Source organism: Ailuropoda melanoleuca, chromosome 3 (assembly GCF_002007445.2).
Source record: "Ailuropoda melanoleuca isolate Jingjing chromosome 3, ASM200744v2, whole genome shotgun sequence".
Taxonomy (NCBI): Eukaryota; Metazoa; Chordata; class Mammalia; order Carnivora; family Ursidae; genus Ailuropoda; species Ailuropoda melanoleuca.
In genome coordinates this window covers 39135226-39151959 of record NC_048220.1, presented here as the reverse complement: position 1 = coordinate 39151959, position 16734 = coordinate 39135226, and the positions used below count along the sequence as shown (strand labels likewise).

Here is a 16734-nt window from a genome sequence, read left to right as displayed (position 1 = left end):
CAGAAACTTCAGATATGTCACCATACAACAGACCCAACAATACATGTCAGTCCCACTAGAAAGTATTTCCTGGCATAAACTCAGTATATGTTTCTTTTTCTTTTTAAGATTTGTTAGTTTATTTTATTTGAAGAGAGAGAGGAACGCATGCACTCAAGTGGGGGGAGGGGCAGAGGGAGAGACTCCCAAGCCGACTCCCCGCTGAGCACAGAGGCCTACCCAGGGCTCCATCTCAAAACCCATGAGATAAAGACCTGACCTGAAAACCAAGAGTTGGACACTTAACTGATTGAGCCATCCAGGTGCCCTTATACGGTACTTGAGTATATAAAAAATGTTCTACCAAGTGATTCCTTCATTACAATATCAATTATATTTACTGATCTTCATTTAAATACAGGTCTGTATTAATAAATTAAAACATTTTTTTAATTGTATAGTGGAGAGTTGCCGATACATACAGGGCTATGGAAACGCTTTGTACAACTCTGTAAAGAGCTCTTTGTTGAGAGGTGAAAATAGTTTCTGGGAATGGTAAGATGTGGTGCTAAGGCCAGGACTTACTCTAGCTGAGTGCTAATGTTTGGATTAGAATTTGACCAGGTGATAGCTGATATACTTCTCTCCCACCTCCAAGTTTCGCTTGAAACGTCTTCAAGGGAAACACTTAAAGAAGCCAAGAGGAAATGCATCAGAGCTGCATAGCTTAGGTGGGAGTTGCATCAAACTGAAGAACGTCTGCCTTGTCCAAAGAAGATAGTGACTACTCTGCTCTGGTTTCAATTCACCAGATAGGAATGAATTGGGGGGGGGTCCCACATTTTAGACCTTATAAATTTTCCAAAAGAAGTCAAAATCTCAGTTTGTTTCTCATAGTCCATAGTCTCTCATGTTTCAAACTGAGGGCCTCAGAGGGAAGGGGGGTGGGGGAATGGGATAGACCAGTGATGGGTAGTAAGGAGGGCACGTATTGCATGGTGCACTGGGTGTTATACGCAACTAATGAATCATCGAACTTTACATCGGAAACCGGGGATGTACTGTATGGTGACTAACATAATATAATAAAAAATCATTAAAAAAAAAAAAGTTAAAGTCTCAACTTTTTGTGGCATTTCCTGTGTGCTTTAAATGTTGGACTAAAAGAAAAGTAACAGTGTGCCAGCCAAACTCAAGTCTGCTAGCTATGTATGGCTCAAGGACAGCCAGTTCCTCCACTCCAACCTATAACCTGTTGGTGCTGGACTGATTCCCTGTGTTTCCCTTTTGTGGAAGTACTCTGTTTTTTTTTAATAATAATTTTTTATTATGTTATGTTAGTCACCATACAGTACATCCTTAGTTTTTGATGTAGTGTTCCATGATTCATTATTTGTGTATAACACCCAGCACTCCACGCAATACGTGCCCCCCTTAATACCCATCACCGGCCTATCCCAGTCCCCCACCCCTCTCCTCTGAAGCCCTCAGTTTGTTTCCCCCTTCTGTGGAAGTACTCTAAGTTATCTTCAGCTCTGCACAAGGCCAAAGGTCTATAGCCAAGCCCTGAATTTACTTCTGGTATCTTTAGAAAATGACCAGAAGTGTTCTCCTATTTTTCTCACCATACTCTAAGGATAAACAGCCCAAAACAGAAAGACAAAGTACCTTGGCTGTTGTGAGCCTTCAAACATTCAGGGCAGTTACTAAAACTATAGTGTGTTTCATGTGAATGGGGTGTCCCTAAAGAAAGGCACTAAAGAGTGGGATTAGGTACTTTCCTACCTGATCTCAACTAGTTTAGTTCTTAATGACTTGCTAAGAAAAGATTGCCTCTCATGGTATCCCCACTGTACCACCCCCCAAAAAATTGTACATTTTCTCTTATTTGTCTCTTTCTTTTTTCCCATCCCCAGACTAAATTTTGTGATTTTTTTCCCCCTTATTATCTGTTTTCTGTTACCTTTGTATCTAAGAAGTCAGGAGAAAGAAAGGGATACTTCTCAGTTGACTAAAAGGTTATCTCTTTGAATATAAGAGAGCAAAAATATAAGCAAGGATTAAATGCTAAATAAATCCACTCTGCTAATACACATTTGTGGTTTAAAAATCATCTTTCATTGAATAATTTAAAATATGGTTATACCATCTGTTCTCTTGGGTATTAACATTATTCATGATAGCAAAATAATCCCATGTTAAATAAATTCTAGATACTGTACTCTCATTGATGATAGCAATGACATTGGTAATTCAGATGACCTAGGCTTTTTTTCTTTCTCCATGTAATTGTATCATTGATTTTAACCATATTGGAAAGGAGAACAACTAAATACATGCTTCTTAAATAGACTGTCAGTTCAGAAATTCTATCATTTCTTTTATGGAAATAAAAAATCAAGTACAAATATATGCCATCTCTGAAGGTAACATTATGTAAGCATGTGGGCATAATATTTGCTGTCTTTATCTACTTCTTTATGTAAATTCATAAGACAAATGATCAGATTGTCTTATGCATACTTTAGAACTATGTAATCAGTTATCTTCTGGGATTCTGTTGTCTGTCTGGAAAGATCTAGAGCAAGAGTCTGTGTAAACTGAATGAGTTTACTTCAGGGTAGATATTGATTTTGCTCTCGCTGAGCTCTTACGACATTTCGTGTTTGAGCCACACACTATGTACTCTCTCACAATGACAACAAATTTATTCATGTGTTTGAGTCTTTCTTCTGAAGAATATTGTAAGCTTTGTGAGATCAGGGACCATTTGATTCTCCTTTTGTGTCCCTCATTCTGCTGGACTTTTCTAAGGGCTAAATAAATAACGAGTAAATGACTTTCAATGCTGTAAAATAGGGGAAAAGGTTTCAAAAAAGTTGTTACTTAAGTAAGCACACATTGTAGACGGTGAAGGTCAATGACTTCTTTTATCCACACCTAATTCAGGTGTATAAACTGTCTGTTCTTAGCCGGAGCTCTTCCTGTGTGAACCTCTGTGGCATTAGGGTGTGAATGAAAGGGACCTTGAGGACATTTTGAAAGCCTTTCCAACAAATGACTGGTGCTCAATAGACCTTTCCTGCCAGGTAATCTTTCCATATTGCCATATTCCATTTCTCTGCTTTTCTTTAAAAATCCCACCTTATTTCTTAAGAGAGGGTAGAATTAGGTAGACATTGTTATTCTTTACCAAAGGTCTCCGAATCGTGCATTAAATCAGCTGTGTCTTCTCATCTCTAGGCAAAATGTTACCCATGTTTTTAAACATTCTCAGTCACAGTATCTTCTGCTGTGATCATTCTGTCAGTCGCCCTCTTCAAACTGAGAGAGGTCTCTCATTTGGTCAGGGAGTCTATAAAAGGAGAGTGAGCTCAGAGACCCTCATGTTTTGATCCTTTTCATCACCCATTAGACCTTCTTACTTTTGTATTGAGCTGTTAACTTGCTGATTTATCAATGAATTATCTGTGATATAACACTTGTTGTTGGCAAAGCACATTTTCATTCCCCATTTGTATTCACTGTTTGATGTTCACCACAAGTTCCACTGCCTTGGTTCAACTACACTGGTTTTTCATATTCATATTCATTTCATATTCATATTCAATTTAATACCTGAATGATCATCCAAGATACTACCTAACATTTCTTTGACTTCTCTTTCACAAAGCTTTTGGTCTCATTAATAAAAATGTCTAGTCCCAAGGCCCATTTTTGTCATTTGCATTTCCCATTCACGCAGAATTAGTCATATCTCCCTATTGTCTGGTAAATCAGATAAATGCTATACAAACAGCATTTTTTTATTTTGATAAGATATTTGAAAAAATCTTTTGTGGTGTAGTTGCAGATATAGTGGATATATGGGATAGTTGAAAATTCAGTTAAATGGACTTATTACTAGTTGAACAACATAGATGAGAAATAATGATTAAGCAGTAACTGTTTGCCTTGATGGAAGATTATTCATCCAATCAAATGTACAGAAAAATGGACTTGAAAGTGATGTGAATACTGTGGAATGCAAGGTCAGGATTGCATTTATATATGTTTGCTAATAAAAATGACTGTAATTTCAAGTGCACAATTAATCTGAATTGGATAGTGGAATCCTAATGGAAATGGTACATGAATTAAGAGTGTGAGGAGAATTGTCTTAAACCTCATTCATAGATTTACAATGAACAGAGAAATGGAGATAATTGTCTCTTTCTGCCCCCAGAAGATTAAAATCACACCTGGAATGTTGGTTTAATTTCAGATGTAACACTTTAAGAGTGTTAAGGAATAAGCAGGAATAAGGTCCAGAAGCATGAGAGGAACCATCAAAAGAACGTTGATCAAGTGGCCTAGGAAAGGGAAATTGAAACCTTTCTTTAGATGATCAACCAGGCTGTTATATTAAAAAAGAATTGGACCTGTGTTTGAATGATTCCTAGTCTACAATCAAGAGACAGTACTTCTAGAAAGGTGAAAATTAATTTAGTACAAATGACTTTATCATATTTGGATCTCCTCCAAGTAAGCTGTTGCCCCACGAAGCAGGGTGGTCCTCATACCAAGATGCACTCACTCAAGAACAGATACCTGCTTCTCCCTGGAGAGTGTTCATGCATTAGGAGAAGACTACATTTCCAATCACTTCTAATAAATCTTGCAATTATGAGAATTGATTATATGAAAAGTTCTTAGCATAGTGCCTGATGTCATCAATTAAATGCTCAGTAGATATTAGCTATAATTGTTACTGGTAGACACTAATTTTTGAATTTGTAACTATTTGTCTAAGGGGGATAAGTAAAGAAAAGGCAACACTTTAAAATTTTAGCACAGCTTCTGTTGCTAAATAATTAAGGTAATTAATAAGGGCCTGTGGTGCATGTAACTGGTTTACTCTTCATTTGTTACCACTTTATATTTTCTATAATTGCCTTTACATTCTATATTACCTAGATGGGGGATTTGTTCATCTAATTTAACAGGAAAATTCTAAGCCACTTGCTAAATCACAGTTGCTTATATTAAATTATCTAGTGACTAGCATAGCAATAGTCCATCAACAAAGGAATGAATCATGTCAGAAAAAAAATGGATCTCTTCCATTAATTAAGAGGAGTGTTTCATTTTAGGGGCTTGTAGAATCTTTTTTTTTTCTTTTAAGATTTTATTTATTTATTTGACAGAGAGAGAGACAGCCAGCGAGAGAGGGAACACAAGCAGGGGGAGTGTGAGAGGAAGAAGCAGGCTCATAGCGGAGGAGCCTGATGTGGGGCTCGGTCCCAGAACTCTGGGATCACTCCCTGAGCCGAAAGCAGACGCTTAACGACTGAGCCACCCAGGAGCCCCAGGGGCTTGCAGAATCTTAATAACAGTAATATTCTAGGTCATGTTAGCTTCGTTGAATTTTTTCTTGGGTGATAGATTTGTTTTTCTCTCAGGGTTGCAGCTGATACCTGTTTAAGGCATTCACTGGTTCACTCACTTATTCAATCAACAAATAATATACCAGCACTATCTGGGCCTGCACCTGTCTCCTCACCTCTGTATAGTCTTCTTTTCCCTTTCTTTCTTTTTGAATCGGTCACTATAGGAAGAGCAGCCACTCAGACACCTCACAGCCCCAGACCCTGACCCTGAGGCTCCTATCTCTGAACTCCTTGTGTCCCTCCCCTGCTGCATTTTTCTTCCTGTCATTTATCACCTCTCTTACATATTTTACTTACCTGTATGTCCATCTACCTGCCTCTACTGGAATGTCCATTCCATGAAGGCAGGAATATTTGTCTGTGTTATTTGCTCCCAGATTCCTAACACCTAGAATAGTAACTTGGTAAATATTTATTGAATGAATGAATAAAGCTTAAATGTCATGGAAACTGATACTAGAGAGGTGTCCTGTATCCTCGTTTTTGGCAGTGCAGGGTTATGAACCAAAGTCACTTGGCTTCAGAACCAGCATCCTCATTCTTGATCTCTCCCTCAACTACAAATAACTCCAGAATTTCCCTGCTCTATGGATTTGATACAAGGGGTTAACTTTTGTTATCATCTGAATTTAAGAGATATCCAGATCAGTATTTACCTACCTATTCCATGTCTATGCAGATCACTCCTTTACATTTTGTTTTCTCCCTGGTTTTGTTTAATCTGGTTAAATCTATGACAAGTTTCCCTATTGTTACTGTTATTGTTTTTTGAATCATTAACGTAGATCCTAGAAACAGTGCATGCAGTGATGGATTTAGAGAAGCAATAATAAGTAAGACTCAGTGTTTGCCTTTGAGCTGTTTTCAGTCTAGTGGCTGAGGCAGCCTTGTATGGGTGCAGTCTCAGACCCAGATGATAACCAGATAACTTGCAACCCAAACAGTGATACTTTTGAGAATCAAAGGAAGCACTATTTAATAGTCACACTGGGACAGTAGCTTATACTCTTCAGGCAAACTGAAGAATATGGTCCCCTAGTTTAAAAAAGTTTCCTATAAAACATGGGGTGCAAGCTCTTTTTGTAACAAATAGTTACTGAGCATCTACTGTATGAAGAGCAATGTACCAGACACTGTGGAAAATTCAAAGATGGGTAAGCCATGGATCTGACCATCTTGTGGTTTACAATCCACTTGAGGAGAGAGAGCAGTAACAACACAATATAAAGAAGTAAATGATGGCTTAGGCTAAATGTAAACTTGATGTCGTATTAGCCAACCACAAGGTTTCAAATAGATCACTGATATTGTCTCACTTTTCATTTCTATCTCATAGGTGATCATTTGAAGTGCATCGTATCATGATGCATGAATTAGACGTTGAATGGATTATGTGACTTTTTCTAGTTAAGAGTCAGACCAAAACAAAAAGAAAAAAAGAGAGAGAGAGAGACCATTTGCTTCTGTGTGTATGTAAAGTAGATGTTCAACTCATGCTGGCTGGCTGGCCAACTGACTGAGGTATAGGAAAATGAATTGATGTATTTTTTAAAAATCATCTAGCAACCAGATATAGAACAATCTTTGCCAAAGACACCTCCTCTTTGCTTGACCAACTAGTCTCTTTGCTTGACCAACTAGAAGAAGAACTTAGAGCATGATTATTTTTCATCTTCAGACTTTATAATGATATAAGAAATTTGGTTATTTGGAAATAAGCTTAAAAGTGCTTTAATTCTTTCCACTGGTTCCTACTGTTAGAAATTCTTTCACAGCTGAATTTTGGCAACAGTGTGTATCTTGGCAAGGAAACTGTGCTTTTTAAGGATGAAAGTGTGGGAAGTATTATAGGACATCTGTTGAAGAAGTCATGTTGTCATGTATATTAAACTCATTTGTTTCCATTTCCATACCTTTTAAAGCAAAATGTCACTCCATTTAACATTCAAACAGTTTACTAAAAAACTTGGAGATATGAATTGTGTGGGCCCACCTGAAATTTCAATGAATGAGCAGCATTTTATTCAGTTGATTTTATTGCTACTTTAACTCAGCCTAAACTTTGGGTATCTAATGGGTTTGTTAAGATAAGATTATCAGCAGTCATAGGCAGTTATTGGGAGTGAAATTGAAACCAACAGAATTCCCTGTCCTTGGATTAAACAAAACTGAGAACAAGCAGAAATAACTTAGCTTCTTTTATTCCTGATTTCTTCTTCTAAGGTATTATTAATGCTTGGTCCAAGTGCTCTTCCCCCTTATTGCAGTCAGTTTAATAAATTTAACTTTATGTGATCAATAGGTTTCTGTTGGGCTTTTGAAGAATTGACAGTTAACAAATAAAATAAGAATTTGAGAGAAATTGCTCCCAAGGGGGACTCTACAGATGAATAAAACTTTTTAAAGAAATTCAGAAACTGTGGTTCATTCATCCCCAAACTGCCTTCTTTTGAAGTGAAGCAGCTTATTGATCTAAATGAAAGTTATTCTTGCTATAAAGCTGAGTTAGGCCTACTGACTTTTTGATTTATGGTGTTTTATGTTCTTTAAGTTCTAAAAGGCATACAGTTGAGTCTCATTGGTTTTCGCAATCTGAGGAACTGAGTCATGCTAATAAAATTTCCAAGAGAAGAATAATTTATACATTGTAATGTTAGCACTGTCCTTTATAACTAAAGACATAACTGGTCCAAGAAAAACACCATTTCTACGTGACTCGCATTTTCTAGGTAACTCTGCTTAAGAAGCCAAATTGTACATCAGGAAGTTGCTTCTGAATGTCAGTCAGATCAGGGGGAGTTGTATCTTCTTAAGGAGGTGTTAAGCTGTTTCACTTTTCACTATATTTCACTTTATAATTAATCTTTAAGAATTTTTCCATGGGGTGCCTGGGTGGCTCAGGCAGTTGAGCTTCTGACTCTTGATTTTGGCTCGGGTCATGATCTCAAGGTCATGGGATCGAGCCCTGCATCAGGTCCTTGCTCAAAGGGGAGTCTGCTTAAGTTTCTGTCCCTCTCCCTCTGCCCCTCCTTCTACACGTGTTCTAAATAAATGAATAAATAAATAAATAAATAAATAAAATCTTAACAAAAAATTCCGTATAACTAAATCAAGTTAGTTGGATTTAGAATACTCAAGACTGTTGTTATTATAAATAAATTATTTTTTTTCCAATGTCAGCAAGACCACTACCCCCTCTATTTGTGTTTACAATTATCCTGTTGTCCTCCCTTATTTTAGTACATTTTCAAAGTACTATCATTGCCAAAGTTTACAGGTTTATTTTCATTGAAATGTGTTTCCTAATAATAAATAAGGGAGCACTTTAATAAACATTAATGGTATATACGTTTTTGAAAACAGTTCTATGGTCTGTGAATCTCACCCATACTGTGATTTCTTATTAGCTTTAGTCCCAAAGGATACCCAGATTTTAGGGGCTCCCTTATTTATAACAACTATATTCCCTTTTAGTTCACTAATTAAATTAGAGTAATACTTTGCTACTTCTACAGCTGTACATGAAGACATGCAAAAATGCCACAGACGCCAAACACAAAGAAAAAGTCATCACCATTTCTCTTATTCTCTGCTATGAAATTTGCTAATTGATCACAATCAATAATTTTAATTTTTAGTTGGTAAGTCCAAATTTTGACATTTTAATAACAACCTCATTTTTGTTATTAAAATAGTAAAGCAAGACACATCTAGAATATTTAGATAACATAGATGGGGATAAGAAAATTAAAATTTTACATTTTTTCTAATACAGGTTTTTTGTATTCAATGTATATTCTTTTTATTCTCTTATTTTTCAATATATGAATATATTTTTCCTTGGTTAAAAATAATCTCATTCTGTTACACTGTCTTATAACTTAATTTTTTATTAAGTTGATGTTTATGAATACTTTTCCGTGTCTTTAAGTATTGGACATTAAGGATATTTCACGGTTTTGGAAAACACTGTGGACTTCTGGAATTCCCTTCTGATTGAAGCCATTTTGTACAAGCTGTGTGAAATGTTATACATTCAGTATTTAAAGAAATGGGTTATCAGAAAAGTCAAATGTATTAAAATAAGTAGCTAACCCTTAATAGGGCAAGATCGATTAATTAATTGATTTTGAATTTGCCTGTCTCAAAAGGTCGCAAAGCATAGAACAGGATTAAATAAAGCCATAATCACAAGTTTATTCAAATGCTGGAATAACTACTTTTGATCATTTTTATTTATTGAATGGAAACTGTCAAACCAGACAGACACATCTCCATCACCTCCAACTAAAATCCATATATGTCCCTCACTCCCTGAGAAAAGACGTTGCTCTCGTATTACGGCATGTGCTCTTTGTGAAATATTTTTGTCTGCTAGCATACAGTGAATAGCGCCTCTACTTCCAATGCATTTCAGTAGCAGATATTTTTTTTATTATTCTGGAGGAGTGGCTAAAATGAGGAAATTAAGGAGAGGGTTAAGCAGGTCTTTGGAACATCCAGCACCTTGTGATTTCAGATGCTTTATTTAACAAGTAAGTGTTGTTCTGGGCGCTGGTATTGCGAAGTACAAATAAAGCAGAATTCTTGCCCTCCAGAAACGATAGTTCCACTGTGAGGAGTTATAAATGTATCAACAGCTATGAAAAAATATGCTCTAGTCGTATGTAGATGGGGAAAATAGGTAACAGGCATCTAACTAAAAATGAGGAACGAAGAATGAGTTTTGGGGAAGAGACACTTGGAAACAGCCACACGTAGAAGGGAGACAGAAATGTTCTGGTCAAGAGGGCTTATCGTCTTTGAAAGGCCAGTGGTGTGAATGAGCAGGCTGTGTGCAAGACATAACCAGGGTTACTTGAGGCAGATACAGGAGAGGAGGTCAGAGCATGACCATAGGGGATCCCTGTGCTAAGCTTTGGAACTTAAATTGTGACCTTCATCACTAAAGAAATGGGGAGCCATTGAATGATTCCAAGCAAAGAGAATCGCATATTTAGATTTCCATTTTATAATGATCCACATGGCATGCCAGTGAAGGATAGAATTAAGGAGGAGAAGGCTGAAAGTATTAACTCTAGGCAAATTATAGGGGGATGAGATAAATAAGACAGATAATAAGGAAATTACAATCTGTAGAGAGGGATAATTTGGTCTGGTCTTTGGAGCCAGATTAAGTGGTTCCTAACTTGGACTCCACCACTTAACATGCTGTGTGACCTGGGGCACATGTCTCATTTCTCCTTTGCCTTATTTTGCTTACCTACAAAATGAGCATAACGATAGTGTCCAACTCATACAATTTTATGAAGATTAAAGGAGCGAATTACTATCATTAATAGTGTCTAGCACCATAAAAATAATCTGATCGATATTAGCTATTATTTATTGTTACCATTAATACTGTTGTTAATATAATGTTGTTGTAATAATATAACATTATTATAATTTTACAATAATGCAATGTATTATTTTTAATATAATATTATTTAGCATTCATGTCTCTAGGCTTTGTGCCCTGATTAGAAGTGATTGTCTAGGGGCGCCTGGGTGGCACAGCGGTTAAGCGTCTGCCTTCGGCTCAGGGCGTGATCCCGGCGTTATGGGATCGAGCCCCACATCAGGCTCCTCCGCTATGAGCCTGCTTCTTCCTCTCCCACTCCCCCTGCTTGTGTTCCCTCTCTCACTGGCTGTCTCTATCTCTGTCAAATAAATAAAATCTTAAAAAAAAAAAAAAGTGATTGTCTAATGGTTGGTTGAATGGGATGGTGTCAGAGAACATAGAAAGAAATGCATTTTGAGGGTAGAGAAAGAGAATGGTGTGAATTACATTCTAAATGCTGGAATGAGGTATCTGTGGGACTTCCAGATGGAATTTTCTCATGAGCATTTGATTATAACAGCAGAAAGGTATGGACTATGGGAAAAGATGTGCAAGTTTTTGACCCCAGGATTATTGCTCTCCAGTGTGGGTGTGGCAGAGAGCACAAAGTGTGGTGTGGGAGGAAGTCCTTCCCAGCCATAAGCAAAGGGAAATGATTCAGTCAGTTCTTATTCTCTGACATGGTCATGAACAGATGACATCCTCATGTCCTGAAAGAATTCCTCCAGGTTTAAAATTGCCAAACTCAGGCCAGGTTAGAACTAACAGCTGAAAGAATCATCTTTAATAAATATTGGAAGTCCTGTGGCCTCAAAATTTTGCTTCCTAGCATTTGCTTTTAATTGCTGTTAAGGGCGTTACTAACATCGCAAACTCTAGTGCAATGAAAAATATTGATGTTCTAGATAGTCTAGTGTGATACCTGCCCTTGTTTGCATGTTCTCAAGAGCTTAGAATCATGGGAGTGATGAGTGAGATTTCACTCTGTGCCCATCCCACCACAGAAATCCCAGTATGCAAAAGCAAATAAAATGTCAATGGGTAGTATGGTGACAAACATATCATTAATAAATAAATAAATAAATAAATAAATAAATAAATAAAAAGTCAGTGGGTAGGCCTGGTCATTGTCTGGTGTGATTGAAGCTCTATTTTACTGTAAACCCGTTACAGATTGTGGTTCTAATCTGTAGATGAATTTAGGTTCCCTGGTGTGTTTTTATTTTCTCGAAGGAAAAGTCTCCAACTATCTCCATCCAGTCTCAGAGAAAGGGAATTGTGGAAGACAGGATGATTTGAGTTTCCCTCAGAGGGTACTCCCTGCTAATTGGCCAACGTTCTCACAAATTCTAGATTCTTGGCAGGATGGATTTTAGCAGTAATCTCTTCTCATCCCAATTTAAGTACAAGTAATCCCCATGAGACCCTGCCAGGCTCACGGTAAATCATTGACCAGGTACAAGCAAAAATACCCCTGCTAAGAAAACCAAGGAATTTTACCCATCCCAGGACACATATTTCCCTCCCATAGAAGTTTATGTCTTACTCTTCACTTTTTAATTTTTCTCCTTTTTAGGAAATTCTTATGTGAAGCAGCTCTTATTCTCTAATACTGGACAAAGACCCCTAAATTAGCTTACAAATAAAAATACTGCACATTTGTTCTTAGGACTCTACGACGAGGCAGTAGGTCCAAAGGGCCCCATAAATTCAAAAACTATAAATTATACACAGTTTTGCATCACAATTAAGTGGTAGTCATTAAGCACTACCTCCACATTGTAAAATTATGTGACTTGCCCCAAATTATGAACTATAATCCTAATTAAGAAAGAGTAGAAGCATAGCAGGGACTCCCTCCCTATTTTATCTTCTTTAATTATGCAAATAAAGCAGGAAATTCTCTATGTTTTGCTTAGATTTTTTTCTCATTTTGATGGAGAGTCTTTTGGCTGGTAGATTTTAGTTCAGATAGGCTGCTCTTACCTTTGTAGGCACCTCAATAACAGTTTCCTGTTAGCCAGGAACCATTTGCAGTCCCTGGATGCATTTTGGAGAGGTGGCTTTGAGCATCAATAGATAGTGTTGTCAAGAGTGTGGGGAAATGGACATCTTTCTGCATGACTTGTAAGAGGGTGAACTGCTGGTGCCTATTAAAGGTAAAACCGTATGTAGTTTGTGATCTTGCAACCTAGTTCCAGAAATAAAAGCACCAACCAGTAAGAATATATTAGCAAATGTGTTTATTGTTTATAGAAGTTCAGAATTATATGTCTGCCAGTAACGGATTGGCTGCATAAATAACGCATCTATTCTATGGAATCTTATGTAACTATTAAAAAGAACACACTTGATCTCTATGCATTTACTGAAAAATCATCCATGGTTTTTTTAAGTACAAAAATACTTAGGATTATGTATAGTATAAGCCTAGTTTGTGCAAAAAGGAAAGAGATAAGTTGTCAGTGTGTGTGTGTATACATTATGTGTCTACATTTACATTGATATAATTAGCATAAAGGAAAGGTAGGATTAACAGGAAGGAAAAGAGAAGCATTTTTTATTTGTACATCTCTGTGTCATTTGAGATGTTAAAATGCGTGTGCATCATTTCATAATAAAAATATATAAAAAAGAATCATTGGACAGAAATGCTTATTATGAACTGGAAAACCATCTTCCCTTTTGAACTTAAAAAAAAATTCTAAATTTAAATGATGCCTGTTATTTAAACCCAAACAGTGTCTGAACTTGGCCACTACACAATAGAATATGGCTTTCTCTCAGCAACTTTGTGTTTGTTCAGGTTCCGGACTCTTAAATAAATAGGTTGTGTTTATTCAAATCCTAGATAAGAAATCATTTTCAAATATAAAAATTACCCTTCACAGTACTCTGAACTCCTCCTATCTGGAGGCTCCAGACAAAAGCCTCAGCGGTTTTGTTGCTAGAACCCTAAGAAATGCGGTAAGGGCTAGTGAGAACTGTGGGTGGATTAAAGCTGGAACTTGGCTCTGATTCTACTGCCTTACGTGGACTTACTTGGTGTCATTTGCAGTTTCTCCAATTTGTCTCTTGTTGTTATGAAAAACTGACTTACAAACAGTTGTTAAAGAATATCCTATCAATTTTTCAATAGATCTTAATCCAGTGAGCAGATAGAGGTTGCATTTCTTAGAGAATGTTTCTAATAAGAAAAAAAGTCAGTATCAAAGTCAAAATGTTAGTGTATAAAGGCCTTAGCTTACAATTTTTATTTTCCTGAGAGGCTGAGTTCAGTCCTATTGTGAACAGTAATTTACATATAAGAACCCACAATTTTTTGACCGGAAAATTGGAAAAGCCCCTGTAATCATTTCCATCTCATTTTCTACATATCTGTATCATCAATTTAGCAAACAATTTTCCCCTTTTGAAAATATACCAAAAATTGATTATTTCCTCCTTATCAGATGCATGCTTGGTGTATAGGTAAATAACTGATTTCCCAACCACTGTTACATTAGGTTGATGTTCTTTTAGACATTAGACGCAAATGGATTAAACCACGCTGCCTACTCAGAGATTTGGTTGGAGTGGAAATAGGGTTTTGTGGAGCTACAGAATTTCTACTTCATCTGCTCAGCCAATAATTGGTCAGAGCACGACTCTGGTTAGAAATAAGCAATGAGCTTCCTGTATCCATGAACAGAAAACAAGGTAGCGCGTGTAGCCCGGGAGAAACACGCGTTTACTTTTGAAGAAAAGCAGCACCCAGCGACCAGTGAGCAGCATATGTCTGAAATCCATTATCTGACATGTTCTTTCCAGCGTTCCCAGGAATGCTGGTCTGACTACTAAGATTTGTTTTTACTTCCGGTCTTTTGGATAAAATGAGTTTGCCAACCAGCTGTGAGTACCTAACGCTGGGGAAGGTAGCTAGATTCCGAAGCCCTTATGTTCATGGATCGCCTTATGCAATCAACAAGCCAATTGATATTAAGCCACAGAGGAGACGGTAACTGCTTTCCTTTCTTCTAGCTGTTTGTCAGTGAAATTGTGTTTTGTTACCCTTTGGTAGCTGCTTTGGAGGTCTGCTGAGGTGGGAGGGTCACAGTGAGGGATTACTTTTAAAATTCAGCATACTGAACAGTTAGGAAAAAAATTAACCAAAGAAAAAAGCTGGAAAATACTCGTAGCTGTTCAGCAAAAGCTGATCTGTTTTCAGGGTCTGTAGATTTTAAGATTTTGAAACATGGTTAGTGTTTGTACTACCATCAGAATCATCCATAATGAATATTTGAAAGAGGACTTAGCCGAATAATGGGTGTATTTATTAATGGCTCTTATTACCCAATGCCCATTATCTCATCTCCCCGTAACATTCCTCAAGGCCAATGTGCAATAATTATGTTAAAATTCTACTAAAAGCATTAATTTTCATGTGTCACTATGGAGGCAAGAATAGGGATAGATATTTTTCCTCTAAAGAAAATGTCATTTGTATATCAGTGTTCCAGGATTCTGCTAACTCCATACACCCCCACACCACACACACATGTGTACACACACACACACACACACACACACACACAGTACATAGGCACTCAGGCTGTGTAATTAGGAATCTCAAAGTTGAGCTCAGTGTTTTCATTAGAAGGAAAGAGGGTGTGCAATAATTAAACCCGTTCTGTCTTCCAGCATTTTTGTGCAGTGTCAGAACAGGGATGATATGTTTGACTCGTGGGTCGCAGTTTTGGTTTTAAACAAAGTCATTTTATTCAGCATTTCACAGTGAACATCAAAAGCGTTTTATAAGGATGTTCCATTCTGTCTGTGAAAATGCCAGTTGTCCCTAAGTTGATGAAGTCTTGGAAGAAAATCTAAAATTCTAAAAGTAACATGTTTTGCTTAAAGATTATCATTGTCATCTTACTCTTCCACTTTTCTTTTTCTAATAACACACGCACAAACTCACAGAGAGAGCATACCTTTTGCCAGGTTTGACCTGGTTATAAGCATGAAGTAACATTCAGACATTTGACTGATTAAAAAAAAAAAATTTCCAAACCTTCAGAAATGGCTTGGGGTTAGTTTTTCAACCGAAGAGGAAAAAAAAAAGTGGGGGGAGGTGGTTATGGGATTGAACTTTTTAAATGTCTTTGAGGGAAAATATTTTATTCTTTCCCCCAGGGTATCAAGGTTTTTCTGTCCAATTCTAGCACCATCTGAATTTATAACAGGCTAACAGCAACTAACAACTATTTTAAGATACTTCAGGAAAACATGTCCTGAGACACACAACCTATCTCAGTTGCTGCCTCCTCACTCCCTTCTGTAATGAGTGGTGTGATACAACGAGCACTGGAAGTTGCCAAGTATGTAGATGTTATGTCCCTAGTCATGTTACCTGATTTTTTTCTGCTTAAAAGTAATCAACTTTCTATGAAAGTTAGAGGAATCATATGTTGATGTAAACTGATGTATATGTGCATAGAACGTGGATTCTTAGCATACTGTATTGTGACCAGGCGATTTCAGACTCACCCTCAATCAGTTTTGACATTGAGCATCACACTGTATTTTGCAAGCAAGTATTCTTGGCAATAACCAGCGTTTTGTAGCATAGACCTTGAATTGTAAAATTGTCAGGTCCGACTTTTCTTTCAGCGTAATACATTGCTTATATAGAGAAAGTAAATCAAATAGATGGCTTTCTGTGAAATGACATGTAATCATTAACTCATTATATCTAAACCTTTTATCCCATGGAAGTATGACAACAAACATGTAATGGTAACAATGGTTGGAGGGGGTAGATGAATGAATGAAGATCCAAATTGTAGAGACTGTATTTTTACCATAGAACTCATTTTTTTAAAGTTGTACATTTTAAAACCTTTATTTGAACTTCTTCTAGTCTGCTAAGAAAATAGTACACCTGCAATGGTGGTAGGTTATCAT

The 16734-nt window shown here is 36.9% G+C and overlaps 1 protein-coding gene across 1 annotated transcript in view; it reads left to right on the top strand.

Moving 5' to 3' along the window:
- PDE4D (phosphodiesterase 4D) overlaps positions 1–16734 on the top strand; it is an 854127-nt gene that overhangs the window by 434878 nt on the left and 402515 nt on the right. The window lies entirely within an intron of this gene.